This window comes from Photinus pyralis, unplaced genomic scaffold, assembly GCF_008802855.1.
Source record: "Photinus pyralis isolate 1611_PpyrPB1 unplaced genomic scaffold, Ppyr1.3 Ppyr1.4_unclustered_Scaffold2594, whole genome shotgun sequence".
Taxonomy (NCBI): domain Eukaryota; kingdom Metazoa; phylum Arthropoda; class Insecta; order Coleoptera; family Lampyridae; genus Photinus; species Photinus pyralis.
The window spans coordinates 1-8275 of NW_022171229.1; the positions used below are offsets into that span (position 1 = coordinate 1).

General features: G+C 39.3%; 1 long non-coding RNA gene across 1 annotated transcript; it reads left to right on the forward strand.

Moving 5' to 3' along the window:
• Nucleotides 1-5280: 5280 nt before the first annotated feature.
• On the forward strand, nt 5281-7003 carry LOC116181861. Its single transcript, XR_004147358.1, has 3 exons — nt 5281-5718; nt 5781-6158; nt 6217-7003. It is a non-coding gene; the product is annotated as an uncharacterized LOC116181861 (long non-coding RNA).
• Nucleotides 7004-8275: the final 1272 nt, after the last annotated feature.

Here is an 8275-nt window from a genome sequence, read left to right on the forward strand (position 1 = left end):
AATTTCTTGCAGAAGCTCCAAACGACAGGTACCTCTTTGATAAGGTAATTATAACAACAGTTCGTTAAAGAGAAATTAAATCTGTTTCGTATTTTTAGATAGTTTTAGTAGTTGGTGTCAGTGGTGCATGCCGTAAACATGAACTGGCTCAACTGAAAATACAGGATATGGAAGACATGGGTTCTGCGGTTCTCATTAACATACCTGACACAAAAACTAAGAGGCCGCGTTCCTTTACTATTACTGGAGAATTTTACGATATCTTCAAAAAATACGCAACTCTCAGACCTTTAAATATAAGTGAACCTAGATTTTTTCTCAACTATCAAAATGGAAAGTGCACTAAACAACCTGTGGGAATTAATAAATTCGGAAACGTCCCGAAACAAGTAGCTACATACCTAAAATTAAATACTCCGGAATTATACACAGGGCACTGCTTTCGTAGGTCGTCTGCGACTATACTTGTAGATGCAGGTGGAGATATTACTGCACTTAAGCGTCATGGAGGCTGGAGGTCCACTGCCGTGGCTGAAGAATATATTGAGGAATCTTTGTCGTCCAAAATCTCTGTTGCAGATAAAATACGAGAAGCAGTAAATGGACCTTCAACGTCGGGTTTACAATCTAACATTTCCACAGTCCCCACTTCTACTTTAATTTCCAAAGAATGCAACACCCATATGTTAAATGCAAATGTTTTGAAACACCCGATCAACTTTAACAACTGCACAAATAATCAATTCATATTCAATTTTTATAGTGAAAATTCGAAATAAAGTAACTTTTGTTTCAGTACGTACCTAAGTAGATTTTTGGTTGTAAGGAAAGTCGTAGGAAAAATAGTGTACATGACTCGTTTGAAAGCCATTTTTCACACTCGTGTGATTGCCACACTCGGCTTCGCCTCGTATGGCAAACCTCACATCTCGTGTGAAAAGTTTCGCTTTCAACACTTGTTATGTAATATACTATTTAGCATACCCGGAAATGTAGATGTTACAGTCCGAAGAAAAATGGATCAAAACTTAAAGATTGTAGTGTACTTAACCTCCAGGTTCTAGGCTAACTTCACACTACAAAAACACGAAAATAAAGTCAACCCGGCAACGTTTAAAAATGGGCACACGAATGACCATTCCCTCCAAACCTAAACAATTTCCCGCTTAAATTTGAAAAGTGGCACGTGATCAAACATATAAGGCAGAGCCCCCTTTAGTTGATGTACGTTAATGTAAGCAAAGCCAGACGGATGTCGTACTCTCGCAAAAGTAACTGCCAAGGGTAAAAAGTGTACAACGAAGAAAAACCTTGCAGTTTGATTAAAACAGTCCAAAAGTTAATTAACAAAATATTTTGTAAAAGTTTAAGGAGTAGTTAACAAAGATAGTAAATGCATATGCACAATGTTGGTTACACTCAAGGTTAAAAGCAAGTTTTTAGGGACAATGGGTCAGGTAGGAGCAGGTACCTGAATCCTGAGAAAGGGTGAAGAGTACAGGATGTAACTCGTCTTTGGTGCAATAAAGTCGTTATGTTAAAAACAAGATGGAAAATTACATGGCCTTGTAAGCAAATTCAACTAACCGTAATATGTGGAAATTGTTGAATCGCCACCCATAATACATCACACATAGATTCTAAACCGAAGAGTTTTGATTAGCATAATTTCGCCCCTGCAAGATAGGTAGCGTCGCCCCTCGTTCGGGGTTTCGAGCCTACAGTTGAAAGTCGAAGACAATCACGGAAGGAATTAGGTGTCGTAGCTCAAAAGCAATATAAAAAGATGATAAATACCTGTAGACAAATCACAAAAATTTAACACAAAGCAAAAATGAAAACTGATCAAAAATTCGACTTGCTTCCGCGAAGGACAAAAACAAGATTGTCCCTTTTGCAAATAATAATTCGCATTCTCCTCAACTAAAACGGGAATTTTCTTGCCATCTTCGTCTTTCCATGCGCTTGACACATTTCCCCTCCTTTTCGTCTCGTTTGAAAAATGTAGTATTGTCACGTCTTGAACCGCTTCTGTTTGTTGAATAAGCGCATACAGGGTACTCGCTGTATGTACGGGGTAGGATCCTACAACATTTGAATATATAATCTAATATTTTATTTCCTTATTTGAATCTTTTAAAAATGTGCCTATCTAGTAGGCGTTTTTTATAATTTTGTTCACCAGAAATTTTTCACAATATGTTCCGTACCGATTTTAGCTGTCTAAGATCCCTTGATAACTTCGACGAGTTTCGTTAGTATGATGAGTTTTTCCTGCTCGTACAATTTTAGTTACAAATTTTCTGTGCAGGTAAATTTTGCACTTGAGCCCTAATAGATACTTAGGTGATTTTATGGTACTTAGAAGATAACCCACATACAGGATATATTTTTTCATAACATTTACTCCTCACGTCGCCCCTTCTTTATATTCGTAGATTTTGGTCCATATTGCGAAAAGTATGATATTTTGTGGTGGGAATTTGATTCGCTCGACGATATTTTAGTATTTTTGGTTAAAACGCTTGTTACAAATTTGGGAGAGGATTTTTGTGAAGAAGATACATAAATATAATCCGATTCTTTAATTACATCTTCCTTTCCACCAATTGAAACATTAGGAAGGCCTCGGTGCTTCTTGATTACGATTGCCGTACCCCTGCTGGTTCTCTCCTTCTTCCCTTCACCTATCCACCAGTCGTACTTCCTTGTCGCAGCCATCCCACTTGTTAGTTTGGTTTCTTGTAGACTAGCTACATCTATTTCTTATTTCCTTAATTCGTCGTCAATTAGCTCCCTTTTCCTTGGGTCGCTTCTGTATCTTGGCTCCTATCCTGGTTTTCTCTTCCTGTGGGGCTCTGATGTCACTGGGAATCCTTATTTATCCTGATGCGCTCTAGGATGTACTCGTTTGTGCGTACTTCTCCGGTCATCCTGTTTAGTCTCTGTTGCTACTCGTTAAGAAAAAGTAGTTGAACACTGAAAAGTGAAAAGAGAACGCTGAAAGAGATAACTGAATTGAATTAGATTTGGCACAGTGAGACGTATCTCGTATAATGAATTTGTGTGAAAACGTAATAATTCTATCACTTGCCAGCTCTCGGAATGCACTATTATTGACCTAAGGGTTTCCCCAAGTATACAAAAAAGTCTTGAGAATTTAAATAGCCTGCTTTATGGGTTAGGGTGTTTGTATTTCGCCGATTGACAGGTTTATGTTTCCTTTCAAAAGAGTGTAATTCTAATGTTTCCCGCCTATGTGTATTGCTAACCCGCGATATTCTGATGTCTCGTTTATCTAGATTACCTGGTTAATTGCCCCCCCCCCCCCCGTGACATGCGTCTCTATTCTATCACTAGTTTAACTAGATTAGATAAACTTGACAGTTTTCCAAATGCTATAGCTTTATTTTTTTAATTAATAGCATATGTTAAAATGACATTTTAATAAGTTTGAAGGAGTAGGCTAAGTCGTTCTTTAACCGTGTGGGTAGATAAAGTAATCACTTTAACCATTAGATTGTGCATTCTAATGACATCTGTCATTCTTATTTCAAATGTCACGGGGAGCGTGATACAACATGACGTTCAGAATGTATGACAATTCTGTTTCTATGGAAATGATCGCGACGGTAGAACTTAAGTTTGCTATTTTTGACGTCTAAATTAAATTCAAAATTATCAGAAGCTTTACAATGGTTTATATGGCTTCTGCTACAAAGTAAAGTTTTGTATTATACACGACGATAAAGGGAAACTAACCATCTCGTGAAAATTAATTCACTCGTGATTTGACATCTTTCACTGAATGGTTAAAATATCCCATTATCGTCTTATATAATAAATAATTATTTAATGGAAATCATTTTTTTCCTTGTGCATTAGGATTCTATACAGAAAAAAAGAGTAGTTTGTAATTATGTACATCCCTATGTCCAAAATGAACTAATTTTGTAGATAGGGAAAAGTTCGGCGAAAATTTGTGCAGCTATTGTGGACACTACCCTCAATTTTCGGTGTTAAATCCATTGTTGAACAGACAAAGGGGGGTTTCATTAAAATAATTAAGTTTTCTTAATTCCACATCTGCGAAAATTAGCATGAATTCCGCAGCACACTGTATAAACTTTATAACAATTGCAATTGTTACATAGTGTGTAATGCCTTATTAACCCAAAAAGCATGTGTCATCTGGTTTATAAAAGGAAATTTATTTACTGAAGGTATATTTTTTTAAAAATCGAAAAAACTAAAATTAAAACAACGGTTCCATTTAGTCCTATGGTCATTCAAATTAAGTACATTTGTAAATTAAGGAAATGAGTAAAAGTCAGGGCATCCCATTTAAAATGTTGATCAAATCTCCAATAAGTCTTATACATTCGAAAATATTTTAGCCCAAAATGGGCTTATTGAAAAATGTACACATGTTCAAAGAGCATCTACCTACAAATCCCCAATAAGAAACGGCGACCACAGAAAACATTCTTATCACAGGATCATATAATAAAAAGACTGCACGTCGAGAGAGGCTAATTTATTCCTAAGGTTTTCGGCCGACAGCGTCAAGACTGCCACCTGGCCGTCTCCTCGCAGGGAGGGAAGGAGGCGTTGTAGTTCATGAATCGGTGGTAGATTTCTATGGAACTACGATGCGTCAACGTCTTTCGATCGATGATACCCAGGCGACCTAGGATCTTAACTGTCTCCTTGAGCAATAACCACCTCCTTCCTACCACAATCGGTACAACTTCTGTACCAAGCATCTGCTGGAGGGTCGGTAACAATCGGCTATATTTTCTGAGCTTTTCAGCTCGTTGCTGAGCGAGGTAGTCTATCCTCATGGCGGACCGTCACGTCGAGCACGAAGACGATCCTTCCCTAGGTCAGCAAAATCAGATTCAGTTTGAGATTCTCGCCCGAAGGAAGCCGCACTATCGGCTCCTGAGTTACTGCTACCGATGGCCACTGCTTTTTATCGGCGACATCTGGGCGCCATCCCCGAGCGTTGTTATACTAACCTGGAGATTTTTCTTCTATCTTCTACAGTTTTTCTCCGATTGTTTTCAAATTGGTGCCGTCGGAAAGATCTTGTCAACGCCTGCGTGGTGGAATGTTGTTTTTTTTTCCTAGGGGCGAAATGAACCATCTTTTGCACGGCGCGCTTCGAGGGGTAGTCCACTTTGGGCGTCCAAAGTTTCTTGGAGCTCGAACCGCGGTGTCCCTTTCTCGTGTATGAGAAGTACCCAACAATCGAGTACTATTGTGTGCCGGGTTTTTGGCGAAATCCACCAAAATGCGAATTGCGAGTGAAGTAGGAGATGGGTATCGACAAAGGGAATATGGTAGCCCCCTACAAGATTTTCCTGATGGTGGTGTCAAAACTTCAAACTCGAATCTGCCGTGCTTTGGGGTTGCAGCACCCAGGATGGAGCAGCTGACCGGTAAAACCGCATGCAGTTCCGCCTTGGCCATTGATATGGTTTGTTGCTCCATAGCCTCCAGCATCATCGCCTGAGCTTTCTTGTCCAGTCTGTGGATTTCGTCTATGCAACAGACCCCGCCTGGGCACTGTAGTAAGGCACCCGTGTGCAAGTTCGGCGAGTTGCCCCCAGCGCTCCTAGTTCCGTAGGACAGCCCGAACGCTGTTGTGGAATTACCGTTCACCATGGTAGAGTTGGGCCAGAATTCCGCAATCTGAAATGGTGCAGTTTTACAGTAAGTTTTTCAAGAAGCGTTGCATACATACCCTTCTTAACATTGTAGTTTTCGCCTGACAGGTCTCCCCAACGAGCAGGACGTGCAGGTCACCCCTCAGGCTGATGTCCCCCGTCTTTTTCACCCCTCCCACCAGCATGAGGATGAGCGCTTTCAATTCCATGTCGTACCCGAAGACGGTGGGGAAGATAATTCTTCTTGCCACCTCTAACATGTCGTTGTTTTGGGCCATCTCGTGGATCAACTCAATGGACAGGGGCTCTACCGGCAAAGTGCGCTCCACTGACGACACCAAAAATCGGTAGTCATGAGACATTGCCTTGGGCACCTCGTTGCCGCGCTGATAATGTACGGGGTTGGTTTCAGTTTCGGACGTAGTTTGTATTGCCACACAAATGGGTGTCCCCACAAATATAAAAGTCTCTACAATCTGAAAACCAGTAAGAACAAATTAATATTTGGAACAGTTTAAACTAAGTTAAAATATCTTACCGTCAGATCCACCATGTCCCCCTTCACAATGAATGTTACAATTGCGCGCTGGCTGGTTGGAATTGGTAGAATCCCCAACTCTTGGAAGTCCACGTATGTGGAAGAGTACCGATCGAAGTGGAATAACTTCTTGTTGTTCAGGCATCCAGGGTTTCGGCAAACGGCCGGGTAAGTAAACTAAAAATGAAATGGAGGTGACGATCTTTTTCTTTATTAGGAACATCTTTTTAATTACCATGTACTCCTGCTGATCAACAGTGTTGATAATTCTGCACACTTTGCAAATGAATTTGCCCGTCTCAATTTTGGGATTGACCGGTGTGCTGGAAACTACCGTCCCTGTCACCGCCACCAGGTGCCCCTTGTGTTTCAAGTACGTCTGACGTACCGGGATGGTCGGATTGACACCCTTGAAGGCCAGCCGAACCACGGGGCGCTCCTTTAACAGCACGACAGGGCGCCTTCGGATACGTGTAGGAAGTTAGCGACGAACTATGCGCAGCGACGATGACGTCATAACCATTATGCATATAAACAAAGCGGACATTTACTAGATCATTAATTACGCAAAAAGTATTGTAAACCATAACCTGAGGTAAACAATTTTAGATTCTACATTAAATAAACTATTTAATTTCCAATTTGTATAAAAATATCTCTAAAGATAAAAAAGTTACGAAGCATTTTATTTTTGCTATACGTTTACTTAGACAAAGTGATCATCGTCGACGTAATATTTCGCAAAAAGTATTGTAAACCATAAACTGCGGTAAACAATTTTAGATTCTACATTAAATAAACTATTTCATTTCCAATTTTTATAAAAATATGTCTAAAGATAAAAAAAGTTACGAAGCATTTTATTTTTGCTATACGTTTACTTAGACAAGGTGATGCTCTTACGCAAAAAGCATTGTTTACTATACGCTGCAGTAAACAGTTTTCAGTTTTACATACATAAACTATTTAATTATAATTTTTAAATATTTCAAAAGCTCTACGTCGAATTCTCGTTGTCCTTTCAAACTATTACTAAACCCATGCTGATTTTCAAATCAACAGCAGAGCAAGGTAATAATCCGAAAGTCACTGCATGCAGTGTTGTCAATATGCAATACCAACATTTAAATGTGGCATGGTCAAAATATACCCTTCACCAATAAATATATATGTAGATCCGTAGCGAAACGCTACTGGTCAAACCGCAACCTTCTTAGTCCTACAAGTGGGGTAGCTCTAAAGTGCAAACCCTTTCAGTGGGTGTGAGCCGAAACTCTTGCATAACTCCTACCAGTTGTTGCCCAAAAATGCAGACCCTCTCAGTGGGTGTGAGCCGAAACTCTTGCATAATTCCTAACAGTTGCCCTAAAATGCAGACCCTCTCAGTTGGCGTGAGCCGAAACTTTTGCATAATTCTTAACAGTTTTTGATATGGTATTTGATGAACCTTGTAATGTTATCTAATGTGCAACCGAACAAATTCTACATTTAAATGACTTACTAGCACATTCTTGAAAATTCATAGAAGAGAGAGAGGTACAAAAAAAATGAGACCATCGTCGACAAATTTCACACTGTTACCAATCGATATCACAATCTTCACTTGCTTGCAGAGGCTCGGTTCGAGAACAATGAATACAATATTCTTCCATTGACAAAGATGACTTTAATAAAAATTCTTGAACATAAACACGGTATATATCGGGATCAAAAGTACAATCGAAGAGAAAAGAACCTTTGTTAACAACTATATTTTGAATATAAGACATGACGAATATTCCGCAGTTGTACGCATCATTTTGCTTATTATGCTTCACCGTAGATAATTCCCATGAATCAGATGAAATACGTAAAGAATTTAAAACTGAGGTAAACAAAGTAAAACAACGCTGAGCATATGCGTCTGAAGAATTTGGGGAGCTGTTAAGTACGAGAAATCGTTTAGTTTTACCATCAGCAACGAACAACAACCAATGGTGGGAATCAATAATAGGGATAAATATTATTTCTTCAAATAACAAATTGGTAAGATGAGTTAATGGGTTATGGGCCTGTACGCTAAAGT